This window comes from Amyelois transitella, chromosome 21 (genome assembly GCF_032362555.1).
Source record: "Amyelois transitella isolate CPQ chromosome 21, ilAmyTran1.1, whole genome shotgun sequence".
NCBI classification, from domain to species: domain Eukaryota; kingdom Metazoa; phylum Arthropoda; class Insecta; order Lepidoptera; family Pyralidae; genus Amyelois; species Amyelois transitella.
The window spans coordinates 6,229,188-6,242,433 of NC_083524.1; the positions used below are offsets into that span (position 1 = coordinate 6,229,188).

The window sequence follows — 13,246 nt, forward strand, 5'->3', positions numbered from 1 at the left end:
GATCAATTTACTTTCACAACTAACAATGCCGCATCCATTTCTTGCTACATTTTCCAAGTTCCTTGATAAGGCTCGCCGCACGCTAAAGGCAGGTTGGAAGCAGCGCAGTTTGAATGCGGGCCCGCACAATTCCTCTAAAAACGCTTCTTTATTGAAGCGCTTTTTTGTTTAGGTACTCACTGAAACTATCGTCAAGGTATGCACATTTTCATAACATAATTAAAGCCCGCATTTAACACGCGTTAAATGCGTGCTTTAATAAGACAATACTTATTATAACAGAAAAGAAAGTGATCTCGTTATTACAACCTATATTTATTATTAAACAAACATTACCTACATTAAAATCTATGCGTTTTTTTATCCTATAATTTTAAAAACTCAAAACAAATTAGTAGGCTACTTAAGAAACATAAAAAAATACGATAGGAAAAGTATTGATTACCTTACAATATGCATCATTGTTTCAAAAATTGGTAATTATGCATAGAATATATATATAGTTCTTCAATCGTTTTTTTCTTATTTTTCGAAACAAACGACGAAAATCCCCAAGGTTTTATTCTGATATATTTCAATGTAACAAACCAATAAAACGGTAAAAAACGAAAAAACGTTTCTTTCACCGAAAAAAACAATTTGTTTCTTTCGGAATTTTCAACGCTAGTCGGGTAGTATGATACGCATAGATGAGTTTTATAAGATCATAGATACAATTTCACTTCATGCTTTTCCTTATTTTTAAATTTGAAAAGCTTCTTGTATTTTGCGGGCCCGCTTACAAGCTGCGCTGCTTCTGACCTGCGATTGGTGTGCGCGAGCCTTTAGGGTGGCGAAGAGTGTTTCGGTTTTGTTTTATTTGAACATTCCGTATATGGGATACTAGATTGCTTTTATAAGGTGCCGCTTCGAGACCAATTACTGCTTTGTGAAGCCGCAGATAGTTAATCGACTAAAGAATTAACACTAATTGAAAGTGATAAAATTGTTTAAATATATTCGAAGCTTTATTGTGTTTACTCATCGATTTGTAGAAATATTTCAAGCTAACTTACAAATTACTCTTTTTTTGCGACAGTTTTGTAAGATAAGTGTGGGCATTAATTTATGGTTTTAGTTGGAATTAAATATATTTTATTCTTGCGCTTCTTATAAGACTGTAAATACTGATTGCAGGAAGCTGAAATTTGACTGAAATTAGTACTTAATTTTGGTTGTATTTGAAACCTTAATAGCCATAAAAATTAAATCAACGGATTAAGTAATCCGAAGATTCGGTTTCGACCGAAGTAAATTTGTAATTCTTCAATTTTACAATGGAATGACTTTTGAGATCGTTTCTATTAACTAAAATGTAATATTGAGTATTTTTTAAATTAACAAACTATTATAATATTGTGCACTTTTAATAAGACAATCAAAAGTGTTGGTTTTAATCGTTACTTTTACTTTCTTCATTTTTTAAAGCAAAAATACTCGTTTACCTCGTATCCTTATTTAAAATTTAAAAATTATAAATCATAATATTAATAAACAAGGACAAATAAATTATTTTTAAAGTATAAAATTGAGTGGAAAATTAAACAGAACGTAACTTATTTATTATGTACAATACAACATATGTACATACAACCACTCAGTTTCAAAAACAAAATTCTGTTTGAAAATATTGGATTATTTTCTAAACACATTCATAAAATCAATCATTTTTCTCGGAAGAGTAGGCAGAGACTATATCTTTTCACACAATTTCTGCATACTTCCTTCGCTTCATCCACATTCATAACACTCTTCATGCAAGCTCGGCGGTTTCGGGTACTCTTGACCTGACCCTCTACCAGAACATCCTTAATTTAATCAAGATAAGTTCGTCTAAGATTATTTTCTACACGTCAAAATATAATTTGAAACGCGTAAAATCGACACAACAAAGAAGGAACATGTACAAGGTAATTGTATTTATGAATATGATGATGTCATTAGCGCATCAGATGTAAGACAAGGTGCCAAGGCTACAAGAGATGTTAACTACAAATCATCTTAATGTGAGGTCATGTTTACGCACACATCACGTTCTATTACGGGTAAGACAGAGCCTTGAAAAGACTAAGGCCGCGGAAAGTTTAAGGCTTATTGATGGAATTTAGATTCAGATATAGACAGATTGAAGCTTATTGCCTAGTGTGATTTCAAATTTAGAAGCTTTTTCTGAGGTACAAATTCCGCTTAGTAGTAGCTCTCTCAATTTTACTGTCTATAATTTATTACTTGTATTTAAGCTCAACTATATTTATTTTTAAAAAGAAAGATTGTAGAGAGAAATAAGGTTATTTTCTTTTTATTTTATCCTAGACTGACTTTTACAATTTGCGCAGGACGTTACTTCGCTAAAGTTTTGTTCACATCTGAAATTTCATTTTATGTACCTACACCTTTCTATAAGCTAAGGCTTAGTACTCATGGAAAAGATTTTTCCACAAAGGATTTATTCATTATTAATTAGTTCGTGCATGACAAATTTAAACAAAAACGCAAACCATTCAGTGGTTTCGTCTTCTATTATGATTATTTCAGCCAGTCATGTTAACCGACTTTACATCCATATTTGTTGCCAAACAACGTATACCGCGTCTTTACACCTTACCGCATAGACAAAGTCCCGAGATTTCTCGTCAAGGTCATTATTTAATGATGTAATTTTAGATATACATATAGTGACAGGTTTCCTAAAAGAAGGATCCCAAGTTTATAAGCTTCATTCATTTTGATAATCGGCGCGGGAAGAGTTGCCCCACTGATATGAAATTAAGATAACTGACCACCTGTTTTGCAATTAGATCTGAAATGAGTTAAAATGTTGATGAACCTGATTTTATTGTTCCCAGTCAGGTATCCACGAACATTTAATGCCATTTGTATGCCAAATGCTAATCTGATGACATTATGTTATTGTTTCATTCGACAACATCACCAACTCGTTCGTAACTTTGCATAACATATATATATTTTTTAAGGAAATTCAATTATTTTTGGTAAATCTATAAATTTTATGTCTAGCATTGGCAAGTCATTTACATAATTATAGGTAACATGTACCATGCATAGAATTTATTATAAAAGATATATTTATTTATTACTTATTAGGTATATTAATTTAAACAAGTAGGCGTTAAAAAAAGATATTTTTCTATTATAATTAGATAATTGATTTTATTTGATATGTTGATCAGTACAAAATCATAAATTCATTAAAATTTAAACATCGACTCCGATCATTAAATGAGCAACTTTCGCGTGCAGTAGGAAGTACAATCAACAGCATATTAACCTGCCCAAGATCACAGCAAACTCGCCTCTATTACCGCGCGATAGAGTTCCTTGTAGGGTACCTTGATATGTGGTTGACTGTACAAATTTAAATGCAAATGTAAAAGCAGGAAGATGTCTATATAAATCATTTCACCAAGTATCAAGGTCAAATGGACAAGAACCACTAATGAGCTTTCTTGCAATCTCACCCGGTTACTCAGCAAAGCTTGGTCTGAACCAACTCTGAGAAAATACCTTGGATTCCTCAGAAAGTATCATTAACTTAGCCATTTGTGTCAGAGTGAAATATGTAGGAATGTGTTTAACTATGTTTGAACATATAAATTTTGACTTAACTACTTATATTAAAAAGAATAGGACCACTCCCATGGATGTCGTAAAAGGTGAACAAGGGATAGGCTTAAAAACCTTGGGATTCTTCTTTTAGGCGATGGGCTAGCAACCTGTCACTATTTGAATGTCAATTCTATCATTAAGCCTAACAGCTAAGCTTGCCTATCAGTCTTCTAAAACTGCCGGCTCCGTTTACCCCGCAATGGATATGTGATTATATGAATTAATACTTAACTTTATTTTTGCTCATTGTACGCATAATTTATGACATGGCTACTTGAAGGTTAGCTCAATCTGTGCTTGATATATGTATAATGGGATTTTCCTGCGACTTCCATGGAGACTTTCATAAACTTTGTCTTAAAACTCCCACCAAAATAAAGTTGGCCTAGGGTACATAGTTATAATTTTTTCATAACATACTCTTTCAATATTTTGTATACACAAAGTTGTCTGAATCATTCACAACTTTTTGAAGCCGTTATCCACATTCACCAGCTTCTTGGAAACTGTGCGCAACTAAGTATAAATTACTAGCTTTTGCACGCGGCTTCGGTCGTGCAAATTGTAGTTTCTCGAATATATCTTGAGAACCTGATAACATAATAACGAAAAGTTATAATTTATTCATTGGACAACTTCAAATCAATAGTTTGTTTTCAGGAATAAAAGTTATCATTCATATTTTTGCAGTTAATGTAAATTTATAAAACAAAAATGTTTCTTTTTTTAATAAAAATTACATCGTTATCAATGCCTGTCTCTTTGATTCTGAATTTTTTTTTTTATTTTGGTTGACTGGAAGAAATCCCGATTGGGATAAGTCCACCATTGTACATATTTTTCTCAGTCCAATTCTGTATTATATTTTGTATTATTATTATTTTTTTGGGACATAGTGTTTACAAATAGACAAACTAACATCACTTTGCACTTATGACAATTTATTAACTCAACAGAGAAGCACTTATAATTTTATAAAACTGCTATAATTTCGTACATTCATTTTAAAAATTAATTAAATGTTTTACACTATTTTAATACTTAATTGACGTTACATAAGATCCTTTCCGAGTAAGATGATCTAGAAAAATGGAAAGTTTAGTTTTGTAATTGAATATTTATAAGTTGTTATAAAGTATACCGATAACATTAGAAAATCTTCATAGTTGTATTAGAAAAGTCTGATTGTACGTAAAAATAATTTTAATCTGTGAAATAGGTAATTACACATTCGAATTTCAATTCCATGATTAAGCTGGTCTAGAGTTATCTTGAAAAATCTCCCTAGAACAAAACCGCGGGCGAATGTAGTGAAGTCTATAGTAAAAAGAAACGTTTATACCGGATAATGGAGGTCGATTATCAGGTGCTCGGTATATAAAGGTCGCGTCACAAGGAAGTGCAGGTGGGAGGTGCGATAACCGGTCGCGGTTCCGTACACGCGTGTGCACGGGGCTTTATACAATGTACTGGTTAATATTCTTACGACAGCTGACTTTTAAAATAATCTTTTTGCTTTACAACTAGCGTTAGTGCCGGTCACATTTTTATCTTTCTGGAGAGAAGCCTGAGCTGGGAATTTGACTATGAACCTGTGATTGGGCAAGTAAGGTTTGTACATAAAACGACACCCGTCTGATTTTCGCAACCTTTGTAGGGTAAACTAACCCATATTGGATGAATGGGGTTTGACCGTAAGAGATAAACATACATACATACATATAATCACGTCTATATCACTTGCAAGGCAGACAGAGCCAACATTCTTAAAAAGACTGATAGGCCACGTTCAGCTGTTTGGCTTAATGACAAAATTGAGATGTGTTGTGATGATTGTCGTCTAAAAGAAGAAGCCCGAGTTACGAGGCTTATAGCCTATACCTTAGTCGCCTTTTACGACGGAGAAACAGCTAGAGTGGTCCTATTCTTTTTCTATTGGTGCCGGGAACCACACGGGAGATAAAGACGTGATCTATTTGTTTATTTCGAAAGACACCTTAGTGACGATTAAATAATTATTTTTAAAAATAAATATTTTTACGCAATTATTTTGATGAGAATGCATGAAATCATTACTTTTATTATCTTTATTTTGCGCTCAGCTACTATGTGCATGTGAAAGTAGTTCATACGTGCATTAGACGTTATAACTGTCCTGACAGTGCCACTTTTTCCGTTTTGTCATGACACAGCTAAATGGAATATAAATATGACATATGACTAGAGAAATATAGCCTTGGAAAAGTGTTACTATGACGCTAGAAATAATGTTAAGAAAAAAACATGGCCATTATTAGAATGTGCCACCCGTTATAGTATTTTCTTGAGAATAACTAAAATACTGCAAAATCTAGTCAATATGGCGGTCTGTGTAGCTCAACATAATTGCCGATATAATAATTATTATTCTTTTGAAGTGATTTTATGTATTTATGTGAGATACATACATACATACATAAGGTCACGTCTATATCCCGTGCGGGGTAGACAGAGCCAACAGTCTTGAAAAGACTGAATGGCCACGTTCAGCTATTTGGCTTAATAGAATTGATATTCAAATAGTGACAGGTTGCTAGCCCATCGCCTAAAAAAGAATCCGAAGTTTGTAAGCCTATCCTTTAGTCGCCTTTAACGACACCCATGGGAAAGAGATGGAGTGGTTCTATTTTTTTTGTATTGGTGCCGGGAACCACACGGCATATATGTGAGATAAGATTTTATATTTATCTAATTATCGCCCGTTGCTCTGCCTGTTGTCTCCGTCTACCCCGTAAGGATAAATATGTGATTATACGTGTATGTATAAAACTTCAAAACAAGTTCATAAACAAACTCAATTTCTGGTAGATTTCGTTACACCTCATAAACCAGATGAGGTAGAAAGCCGACTTTCCCATGCCTATTTCCCAACCTCAGATGGCCTTAAAATAAGTTAATATATCAAAGTTTCTCAATAAATAAATAATAAATAAATATATACGGGACAAATTACACTGATTGAGTTAGCCTCGAAGTAAGTTCGAAACTTGTGTTACGAGATACTAACTCAACGATACTATATTTTATAATAAATACTTATATAGATAAACATCCAAGACCCAGGACAATCAGAAAAAGTTCTTTTCTCATCATGCCTTGACCGGGATTCGAACCCGGGACCTCCGGTGTCACAGACAAGCGTACTACCGCTGAGCCACAGAGGCCGTCAGTCAATCATTCCCAAATAAAGATTTTGGGTAATAAAGTTAATGAGAAATAGGTAATGATTATGCAATAGTCGTTAAAATACCTCGAACTGTTGCCCCGCTGGTTCGTGGGTGCCGGTTCAGTTCTGACAACGAGTTTTATAATACAGTTACAGTGATATTATGTATTTTTGTAATTATGATAACGTACCTATATACATATAGACATACATCTATTTGAATATTATAAATGCGAAAGTTTGTATGTCAGTATGGATGTTTGTTACAGTTTCACGCAAAAAAATACTGAACCGATTACCATGAAATCTGGCATGTATGTAGCTGAAGACCCAGAATGACATATAGGCTACTTTTTATCCCGGAGTTCCCGCGGGATTGATAGGGTTTCCATGCGGGCGGCCTCTAGTTTGAATATTATAAAAGTGACACTATTGCAAATAGGTATAGATTTTTAGGAAAACGAAAGTCCTCGACATATAAATTAACTAAATGCATATTCATTCACGAAACAATTGTAAATTTATGGAACTCACCGCTTGCTGTTCATATGTAGTGTTGCCGAACTATCGATTAACAGTCGATAGTTTACCTCAGAAATCGCAATAAACATTAACGGCCTCTGTGGCGCAGCGGTAGTCCGCTTATCTGTGACACCAGAATTCCCTGGTTCGAAAATGATGAGAAAAGAACATTTCCGATTGGCCTGAGTCTTGGATGTTTATCTATATAAGTATTTATTATAAAATATAGTATCGTTGAGCTAGAATCTCGCAACACAAGTCTTGAACTTACATCGAGGGTAACTCAATCTGTGTAATTTGTCCCGTGTATATTTATTTATTAAAAATCCGAAAGTTGGTTAATTTGTTCGTTTGTTACCTTTTGACGGGTTATCTACTGAATGAACCTTCTTGAAATATCGCATATATTTTATTAAGACTCTTGAGTACTATAGTTACTTCCTGAGCTATTACAAGAACTGTAGTTTTTACCTGGCTAAAAGGTAAGTACTCTCATCCAAAAACTAAACTTCCTGTGAGATTTGCAAAAAAAAACTATCCTTTTGTAGGTGACGCATATATTTTAATAAGAGTCTCGACTACTATAGTTACTACCTGAACTATAACAAGAACTGTAGTTTTTACCTGGCTAAAAGGTAAGTACTCTCATCCAAAAACTAAACTTCCTGTGAGATTTGCAAAAAAAAAACTATCCTTTTGTAGGTGACGCATATATTTTAATAAGAGTCTCGACTACTACAGTTACTACCTGAACTATTACAAGAACTGTAGTTTTTACCTGGCTAAAAGGTAAGTACTCTCATCCAAAAACTATACTTCCTGTGAGATTTGCAAAAAAAAACTATCCTTTTGTAGGTGACGCATATATTTTAATAAGAGTCTCGACTACTATAGTTACTACCTGAGCTATTACAAGAACTGTAGTTTTTACCTGGGTAAAGGTAAGTACTCTCATCCAAAAACTATACTTCCTATGGGATTAGCAAACAAAAAAACTATCCTTTTGTAGGTGACGCATATATTTTAATAAGAGCCTCGACTACTATAGTTACTACCTGAACTATTACAAGAACTGTAGTTTTTACCTGGCTAAAAGGTAAGTACTCTCATCCAAAAACTATACTTCCTGTGGGATTTGCAAAAAAAAATCTATCCTTTTGTAGGTGACGCATATATTTTAATAAGAGTCTCGACTACTATAGTTACTACCTGAACTATTACAAGAACTGTAGTTTTAGCTGGCTAAAAGGTAAGTACTCTCATCCAAAAACTATTCTTCCTGTGGGATTTGCAAAAAAAAAACTATCCTTTTGTAGGTGGCATTAAATTCGTAACTTTTTGTAAATGGCGCTAAATTCACGCGGACAAAGCTGCGGGTAAATTGTATAATATCGATATGTCTTCCGATACCGTCTATAGCTCAGTTAGGTGCAATAGTATGAATTACAACAATACATACATACATACATATGGTCACGTCTATATCCCTTCCGGGGTAGACAGAGCCAACAGTCTTGAAAAGACTGAATGGCCACGTTCAGCTATTTGGCTATTACAACAATATTTTCTCATATTTGTTATTGTACACTAAGGACTTTACAAACAAACAAACAATAATGAGAGGTAGTATACAATCGATAGGCTAAAACTATCGATACTATGAACAATGAAATATCGAGTGGCTACACTAGTTGTATGGCTTTACAGATCTTAACTAGTGTTTTGCACGCAACTAGTTTTTTTTTTTTAAATCGTAAGTGAAATTGAGATATAAATCATATGAAACTGTACAGTAAAGCCCAGTTGAGAAACATGTGTGAAGATCGGACCGGGATAAACAGACATGATCTTTTTTATAACATGTTTTTTAAATTATGTATTAATAAAACTTAGGAAAGATGAAAGGAACTGAATACGAAAATTAACTTTCAAGGTTGAATTTGAATACTTAGTGTAAAGAATTTCGTTATCTTGTGTATTATATAATCGTATGTTTTAGGTAGTGGGTTAACAATTTATCACTATCTCAAATCTCGCTTCTGTTATTAAGACACCCATTTAGTTGGCCTTAAATATCTCATGTTTATGTAAAATTTTAGACCTTCAAAGCAGAAGCTAATCTTTATCTAAATGGACAAAAAAATAGATATTTATCCAAATCCTCAAATGATTAAGATTATAATAATTAATAAGTTTTATTGATTATGTATTAATAAAATCTACTTTACAAAATATTACATGTATTGTGTTTTATTCTATGACCTCATAGGTTAACCCATCTTCACGGTATTTTCCATCGAAAACAAGTTATGTTAAACGAAACATTGATTTCAATATTTTATTCCAAAATTCTGAAAAGTTATATGGCTTGAGGATTTTAAGTGATAAAAATGTCACAGGCTGATTAAATAATATTTTTTCCAAGATTTCATTTCAATATTAAAATAATAGGTTTTTTAAAGAGTACTTGAATTTCTTGATAAATAAACACGAGGGAGGTAACATAAAAATACTTTAAGGGGAAAAACGCAATACCCACTTTTTTTGGTAAATAAGTTACGCTGACATAGAATTTAGAATAAACTTTACAGATTTTCCATTCACTGCTAACTAGTCAACAAACACATCATTGAAACCAGTTTTCCCACAAATAAAAAACTAAACAATGAAATATAACATTACAAGATGACGAAGATACATTTAGGAAACAATCGCAGGTGTCATTGAAACATTTTTGCAACAACAATAATTTCATTATCGCTATATGCAATCCACTAAAGATCGTGTGAACATGAAACTTACAAAAATAAAAGTGATACTCAAATATAATTAATTCAAATTCTTACCAGGTCACGTGTGAAAACATCCGATTTTAAATATAACCGACACAGCTGTCAAACACAGTCTTCAGTCACAAGCACTGGTCACTAACGGAACACACTGTATATGCGTGAAAAAGAAATCATACGGCTCATCGAGCGCGATAGGCCAGTTCGAACGTTCGAAATTCAAATTAGCCAATGAAAGCGCAACGTGTACGTGCGTATGCGATGAATGCTTAACGCAGACTGAAGCGGTTTCTCAAAAGAGTGGTAGTCGCGGAGCCTTCTCCAATCGCATTGACAATTTTAATTTAGAACTTCATACAATTTTAAACCTTATTTTGTATCTTGTAAAATCGTGCTTGCAAAGTTGTTTAGTTTGCGTTTACGACATTCAATTTTGAGATAACGCCTTGCCACCTCGATCGCCTTCACAACATGCGCACGAGTCACTTTTTTTGCAATGTCTCATTTTAATTTCTTAGTTTATTTTTAAAGCCCGAATTTATTTTTGGTACTTACTTATTCCAATTAAATAAAAAATGATTTTGGTTTTAACATATTTATTTTGGATGAATATATTCATAGTTTAATATAGTTAAGAGTAAAATAATTTACTAACAAAAAGTTACTTTTATTTCGACTTAATAACTTAAGGTAATTTTATTTAAAAAAATAATCTTTTAGTTCATTTTACTATTGAAATAAGACCAGATATGCAAGCCACTTAAGTTATGGCCCGTTGATGTCTTCTGTATGGAAACTTCTTAGAAATCTTTGTTGCAGTGTTATACACTGATTCTATACATATCTAGACATAAGGATATAGACGTGATTATATACGTATGTATGTATGATAAGACTTAGGCATGATTGAACGTTTGTGAAAAAGATCCTTCTTAAATATAAAGTGAGCTTTTTTTTAACCAGCTGATGTCATCACAAATACTTTGGTCCTTGGAAATATTCCTCATCAAACCAAAATAACCATTTTCATTCCAGGAATACATACATTACTTACAATGTCAGTTAAATTGATACTAAGTTGCTAAGAAAAGCGCCAGTGTATCGATAAATTATCGATAGTACCGGCAAAATGTATTTTGTTATTTTTGGATGTTACTCATCAACGCAGCAGGATTACAAATAAATAAAAAAAAAGTTTGAAACAGGACTGACCACTGACCATACAACAGAAAACTTGTTTCATTCGGCAGATTTTTTCAACATCATTCGTATTTCAACCGAAGATTCGTTTTTAACACTAAGCTTAATGATTACTGAATATTCTTTGGTAAGAATTGAATACTAGATCTTTTAGAAAACAAGCTGTTGTGCTTTTTTTAGTTTACCTCTTTCTTAACTTCATTATGATAAGATAGAGATAAAGCCGTTTTTTCACCATGAAGCTGAACGTGGCCTTTCATTCTTTTCAAAACTGTTGGCTCTGTCTACCCTAGCGTTGAAAATTCCGAAAGAAACAAATTGTTTTTTTCGGTGAAAGAAACGTTTTTTCGTTTTTTACCGTTTTATTGGTTTGTTACATTGAAATATATCAGAATAAAACCTTGGGGAAAAAATGTTTTATTGAAATTTTCGTCGTTTGTTTCGAAAAATAAGAAAAAAACTATTGAAAAACTATATATACATATATACATACATACATACATACATAAAATCACGCCTCTTTCCCGGAGGGGTAGGCAGAGACTACCTCTTTCCACTTGCCACGATCTCTGCATACTTCTTTCGCTTCGTCCACATTCATAACTCTCTTCATACAAGCTCGGCGGTTTCGGGTACTTTTGACCTGACCCTTTACCAGGACGTCCTTAATTTGATCAAGATACGTTCGTCTAGGTCTTCCCACTCCGACCTTTCCCTCCACACTCTCCTTGTATATCTGCTTAGTCAACCTGCTTTCATTCATCCTCTCCACATGACCGAACCATCTTAACATACCCTTTTCTATTCCTGTAACTACATCTTCTTTCACATCACAACATTCCCTTATCACGCTGTTCCTTATCCTGTCACTCAATTATATCAATATACATATATTCTATGTATAATTACCAATTTTTAAACAATGATGCATATTGTAAGGAAATCAATACTTTTCCTATCGTATTTTTCCGTTTCTTTCATATTTTTCCGTTTTATTAATAAAAAACATGAAATATTTCATTCTTATCTTTCATGAAGCTTTCGTAAAAAACTTGAATAAAAACGAGGGAATTTGAAAAAAACCGGAAAATTTCCCGCTTTTTTCAACCCAAGACTACCCCGCAATAGATATAGACGTGACTATATGTATGTATATAAAAGCCTTAAAGCTTGGTTACAATTTCTTTTGGTAACTAAGTCACCTGATGTAATAGGTACCATTATAGATTTTTCCATACGTACCAAGATGCGGGCAACAGCTAGTATTTTATAATGTGTACACATATCAAAACAATATGTGAGAGAGCACGCGAGACATTCAAGTCGATGAGAAGGAAGGAAAAGCTGGAAAGCGGCTTTCTTGAGAAAAATGGGCCAGAAAGCGTACTTTCCACGGCGACACACAACATTGTGCGTACGGAAATAAAGCAGCGAATGATTAAATCTAATTTACAAAGTTTGAAGAAACTTGTTGTGGATATTTGTCTGTAATTTTCCGAGGTGAACGTGTTGCTGATGAGTTTCTGTTAGCATTTGACGAAGCATGTTGCGGACTATACCTACTGTATCTTTTTCGACGAAGCGAGTTGTTGATGAGTTCTTGTTAGCATTTGACGAAGCATGTTGCTCATGAGATCTTGTTAGCATTTGACTAAACACTATATGGCTATACAAGCTATATGGCTTTATGATCTAATTTGAATGAATCCCGTTAATTAACAGAAGCTTGTAAATTCAGTCTTTACAACTATTAAGATCTTAACTGAATGTACAGTTGACAAAATAGACTAAAAAGTTTTTTTTCTGCATTTTTGATATTTTGTGATGATGACAGAGATAGTACACTGACGTTATTTATTATGTT

The 13,246-nt window shown here is 33.2% G+C and overlaps 1 protein-coding gene across 2 annotated transcripts in view; it reads right to left on the reverse strand.

The window, feature by feature from the left end:
- Positions 1-10,446, reverse strand: part of LOC106135564 (glutaredoxin domain-containing cysteine-rich protein CG31559) — a 74,485-nt gene extending 64,039 nt beyond the window's left edge. For both annotated transcript variants that reach the window (XM_060950325.1, XM_013335912.2), the window contains exon 1: positions 10,240-10,446. The gene's annotated coding sequence lies outside the window, so the exon portion shown is untranslated. The remainder of the gene's footprint in view (positions 1-10,239) is intronic.
- Between the last annotated feature and the right edge of the window lie 2,800 nt (positions 10,447-13,246).